The sequence below is a fragment of the Protopterus annectens genome, chromosome 1.part1 (genome assembly GCF_019279795.1).
Source record: "Protopterus annectens isolate FY-2018-M chromosome 1.part1, PAN1.0, whole genome shotgun sequence".
NCBI lineage: Eukaryota > Metazoa > Chordata > Ceratodontiformes > Protopteridae > Protopterus > Protopterus annectens.
In genome coordinates, this window is record NC_056726.1 from 386,399,485 (window position 1) to 386,405,484 (window position 6,000).

The following is a 6,000-nucleotide window of genomic DNA, read 5'->3' on the forward strand; positions in this document are numbered from 1 at the left end:
AGCAGGAGAGGACGCTAGCAACTGACCCTTTGACATGCTAGAAGAAATGAAAAAGTTTGCTGTGTAACTGAGTCAGAAAGGACCTATAGGGAAGTGGGTACTCAAGGGGGTTTTAAGCTAGTGAAGTACTTTGTATAATATAGAAGTGCTTTACCTGACTAAAAAATGCTTTAGGAACAAGTGCTGAGCTTTACAGATAGAGAATAGACTGTTTAGATTACAAGTAGAGCAGTTCTAAGGGAAAAATGAAGAGCAGACTTTACGGAGCCAGAAATAGTTTAACCTTGTTTAACCGGCGCTGCCCGATGGTGCTCTGGTGGCAACTCCGTGCTAAATGCAGAAAAGGCAATAAGTCAGTAGTACAGGCTAGCACATTTTAGTGGGCAGCCAAACAATTAAATTAAACAGCAAACAAACACTTTTCGACTTGAATTAGACTAATTTCGACTAAAATGTACTTTTAAGTGCAGATAATAAAAATGCAGTAAATAACTATGAAAACAGTTAAAGCTTGCTCTAGGTAAGCAGTAGAAGGTAAAACAAATATAAAAAACAGCAGGATACTTAATCAGGAAAGCAGTCAATTTTTCAGTTCTCTGTAGCCAGGAAGACTCAACAGGACCACGTGGAGCTGTGTCTGAGCAATATGGCTTCAAAAAAATGCCAGAGGCAGATTTTAACCAGGGAACTTCAAAAGAGCTAGAAATGGTCCAAAATGACCAATTACTACAGCCTCTTGTGCTGAGGTCACTTCCCTCAAGGACAGGTAGGCTATTTAAGGCTCCCCACTCCCACTGGTGAGCTAAGAAACTTCCTTCTATCCAAGTAAGGCAATTGACAACACAGGAACTACAACACAGCCCAGGATACAGCAAGGCCTGTAAACTGGTCTAACTAGTTTAGGAGAGGCAGGAAAACAAGGAATATTTTTTGTTTTTTTGTTTTTAAATAGAAACACACAGAAATGCAGAAAAGGCAGTAAGTCAGTGGTACAGGCTAGCACACTTTAGTGGGTAGCCAAACAATTAAATTAAACAGCAAACAAACACTTTTCGACTTGAATTAGACTAATTTCGACTAAAATGTACTTTTAAGTGCAGATAATAAAAAATGCAGTAAATAACTATGAAAACAGTTAAAGCTTGCTCTAGGTAAGCAGTAGAAGGTAAAACAAATATAAAAAACAGCAGGATACTTAATTAGGAAAGCAGTCACTTTTTTTCAGTTCTCTATAGCCAGGAAGACTCAACAGGACCACGTGGAGCTGTGTCTGAGCAATATGGCTTCAAAAAAATGCCAGAGGCAGATTTTAACCAGGGAACTTCAAAAGAGCTAGAAATGGTGGTACCTGAAAGGCATAAAAAGGAAAAAGAATGTCTGAGGACCTCATACTGCAAGGATATAATAGTTGGTATTTGACATCTCTGTCTCCCCCTCACCATATCTGCAACAATAATATGAACACACAACTCAATGGGTATGTTTACAGCAAACCTACTGTTGGGACATATATCGTATTGTACGACAAATATTGAAATGTGTATCCAGTCATGTTCCATGTTGAAACTCTATCATTGGTGGCCTGTTGCTAACAATGTCACCTGCATGCCATTGTAAGGGGCACTATGGTTCCATATATGCATGTGTTCTGTTTGCTATGCGACTGCTACAAATCTGGTGTTTTGTGTTAATGGGGATATCTATGCATGCTGTTATAACTAATCCTGGATTGTGTGGACTATTACTACCCACATATGCTCTAAAAATGCTACACGATAGCATGTTTGGGAAGGCTATTCCCAGCAGAACCACCTCTCTCACCTCATCTGGCCATGTTACCAGGCCACAGCACATCTGGGACCCACCCCAGGACCTCATCATCTGCTGGTCCTGCACTACCTTCAGGTGGAACCACCTCAGGGGATGGTGCTTGTCTCCCCCCCCGGGAGCACACACAGACAGAATCCTGTCACCTGAAGTCAGGTCCAGGGTCTGGTGCATAGGGAGCTCCACAGCGAATTGGGGGATCTGCTATACCACCTTGAGGGCCTCGATACACAATTACAGGGTCAACATGCTCCTCCTGATATGCCCCCAGCTCAGCCACCTTCAGGGCCATGAAGGTGCAGTGGTGACTGCCCATGGGGTTCATAGGTTCATAGGCTGGTACTAGGCTATCGGCTCTAGGGCCTATGCAAGCCTAGCCATAACAATTCCCTGGATATTTCTTCCCACAATATTTACTTCTCTGGACCCCTGTCTAGCAGGGTGACTGACATGATCCCCGGGGTGAATTTCCTATCTCCCATCCAATCATCAAGGTTCCTTTTGAAGAGGGCCAATGAGGCGCTCTGCTTGACATGTATGGGCAGTCTATTCCAGAGTATGGGGAGTCTCTGGGTCAGGAACCTATCCCTCCAGCATGTTTTGTTCATTGTGATGACAAGGTTTAGATCCCTGGAGCATGTGGCTCTGAGGGATTGGGATTTCTTTAAGTGAAGCATGTCCAACAGCTCTGAGTTTGACATGGCCTTGTATGTTAAGCAGAGATCACCTCTGAGTAGACTATATGCCACAGAGTATAGCTGGAGTTTTTTTAGACGGTCAGCATATGAGATCTGCTTTAGGCCTGTGATTCTTTTCGTGAGGTATTTCTGTAGCCTTTCCAGCTGTTGCAAATGTCTTCTGAGGTACATACCAAACGGGGCATTATACTCTAAAATGGGTCTAATGAGGGATGAGTACAGTGGGACAATGACCTCCTTTTTTTCTGGATGAAAAGCCCTTAGTGATGAGGTGTGCCACATAGAAGGATTTCCTGACTGTTGTGGTGATGTGGTTATCGAAAGTGAGACCACTGTCCACCTGTGTCCCTAAGTCTCTCACCACACTTTCGATGTTTAGTGTCCTGCCACCTATGCGGTAATTCATGGGTACATGTTTTTTTCCAAAGGGGATAACTATACATTTCTTGGCATTAAGCTTGAGCCCATGGCTCTGGCACCAGGCATCTGTTACTGTAAGGGCCTTTTGTAGAATATCAGCATCATTTGGGGATTCAATAATGGCTCCCAGTTTGCAGTCATCTGTGAACTTTGTTAGCCAGAGTCCCTTAGTGTTGGCCTGTACTTCAGAGAAGTAGATGCCAAACAAGAGTGGTCCCAGGACTGAACCCTGAGGTACTCCACTTGTCACTTGTCTGGAGCTGGATTTGGAGTCTGCTACTTTTACAGTCTGGGTTCTGTCAGTAAGCCAGTTGGCAAGCCATCAAGTGACATAGGGATTTATGCCCAGCTTAGTAAGTTTATCTATGATTTCAGAGTGGGGGATGGTGTTGAAGGCCTTGGCGAGGTCCAGGTAGGCTGTGTGGACTGCCTTACCCTCGTCCACATCTCTGGAGATTGATTCGAAGAAGTCAATCAGATTCAGGAGACAAGATCAGCCCTTCACAAACCCAAACTGGGTGGGGTCCAGTGTTTGAAGGTTGCCAATGTCTTTGTTTATAAGTTCCATGATAATGCGTTCCATGCTCTTGCAGATCAGGCTTGTCAAACTAATGGGGCGGTAGTTCCCAGGATCCAAGGTGGATCCTCCCTTGTGGAGCGGGATAACTGTAGCTGTGTGCCACTGAGGTGAGGCTATGATTAAACATGACACTTAGGTGGGGTGCCAGTTCATTTTGTAGTTCATGTAGTACACAGCCTGGGATGTCATCTGGTCCCATGGATGCTGTATTCTTAGCTTTGTATAATGCGGTTTCTACCTGTGTGGCCGTGATTACCAGGATTTGGCAATCTTTTGGTATTGAGATGGGCCCTTTAGGGGGTGAGAGGGAGGTGAAGTTGGCCCTAAATTGATCTGCCAGGATATTGGCAATATCCTTGGGATCAGTATATTTAATGCCACTCTGTTGTAGCTCAGAGCAGATCTGAGCATTGCCATTTAGATTCTTGACATAACTATAGAATGCTTTGTGCTTGTCTTTGGAATCTTTGGCAATTTTATTTTCGTAACTTGCTTTTGAGGATTTTATAAGGGATCTCAGCTTCTTACTGAGGCTGGTGAGGGAGTTTTTTTGCATCCTGGGATTTTCCTCTTTTCTGCAACAGTTTCTTCCTTCTGTTGTATAGTTTGTTTATAGCAGGGGACCACCAGATTGGCTTCCTTTTTTTGGAGAACAGCATCTTGGTTCTATGTGGGATGGCACCATTCATGCACGAGTGGATGTGCTTGTACAGTGCCTTAGTGTAGGATTCTGCAGTCAAACTTCCAGATCCCATCTGCATTGGTGTCATGAAGTTTGTCACTTCCGACTTCAGTAGCATGAAGTTGGCTTTGGAGAAGTTTTTTAAGGAGGTTTCCTTACTGGGGGGTGGGGGTGGGATGTGGATGTCAAGGGTGATTTGCTTATGGTCAGACCTGACCAATGAGGGGGTGTCCACTGGTGTGGAGCATCTATCTCCCATGTTGGTAATGACCAGGTCTAGGATATTGCAGCCCCTGGTGGGACAATGGATTAGTTGATCAAGGGCATTGGAATTTATGAATTTCAAGAACCGTTGGGAAAAGGAGTTGGCACCTGAGTAGTTTTCCCAGTTAATGGTAGGGTAGTTGAAATCACCCAGTATTAGGGTGTTTGGTTGTATCTTAATATTTTCCAGTATGTTTAGAAAGGTGTAGTGAGAATCTTGAGGCATGGTAGGGGATCTGTAGCAAGCTACAATTTGGATTGCAGTCTTACCTAGTGTTAGTTGCACCTGGAGAATTTCAGATGCATTGTGTTGGGCAACTAGCCTGGAGGTGTGAATATCCTTGGTGAATATGGACACTCCTCCACCTTTAGTGTTTCGGTCTTGGTTTTGTGGCTGAAACGTGTGGTAAGAATTGTAGCCTGGTATTGCAGGGGCGCTCTCTGGAGCCTTGAACCAGGTCTCAGTTACTGCACAGGTATCAATGTTCTCCATTTTTAGGAGTGAGTCGAGAGAGTGCATTTTGAGGTTTAGACTTCTAGCATTGAGTAGCATTACCTCAAGGTTTTGCATGCTTGTATCTGTTACGGTGGTGGTTTTATCCTTTGAACCTTGCCTAAAAAAGGCACTATAGGGGTGGAAAGAGCCTTAGCCAGTAACCTGAATCCCAGGGGTGACAGGTGCAGACCATCTATGGCAAAGCATTGTGGTTTGTCGATCATGTCTTCCCAGGCAGACAAATACTGGATCCTCTTTGAATGACACCAGAAGCTTAGCCAATTGTTGAAGTCAATCATTTTGTCCTTATACTGTGGTATAATTTTGGGCAAGGCAGGATGCTATTCAGGGCTAGGGTCATACCTGCCTGGGTCACATGATCCAAGAACTCTTCCATGTCTCTCTTCATGTAGTCCAAGAAGGTACATCTCAAGTCATTCACTCCAGCATGGACAATGACAGAGTCATATTTGTACTTGTTGTGGAGTGACTTGAGTGCATGCGTTATGTGGCGGATACTGGCACCCGACAGGCAGATGACTGTAATTTTCTCCTTGTTCAGCCTGGAGAGTGGGACATCAGTGTGCCTGACTACAGAGTCACCTATGACTAAAGTGTTGGGTACATTGTCTTGCCTTAGGGGCTGTTGTTGGGTGGCACACTGGTGTTGTGAGCTATGTGTCACTTTGGTTGTGACTGGTGTTTGTTTGTGTTTCAGCTTCGGAGGTCCTTCTTGCTTGGGCAGGTTAATGTTTAGGGCCCCTGCATATGTGGGTTTAGTGTTGCTATGTGTGGGTGTTGATGGTGTGGGTTTTAAATGGCTATGAGCTGCTTGAGGTGAAATGCAGGTGTTAACCTTCTCCTCTTGACTGTCTAGCACAATCTTGGCTGGAGAGAGCTTTGCTTCCAGTTTGGCTATGTAAATGCATCTCTCACAGGTTGTAGTGTTGGGTGGTAGGAGGAGAGGATTGTCTGTGTACATGAGGCAGTTGCCACATTGCCCCAGTATGCCCAGATTCACCAGGTGGACATA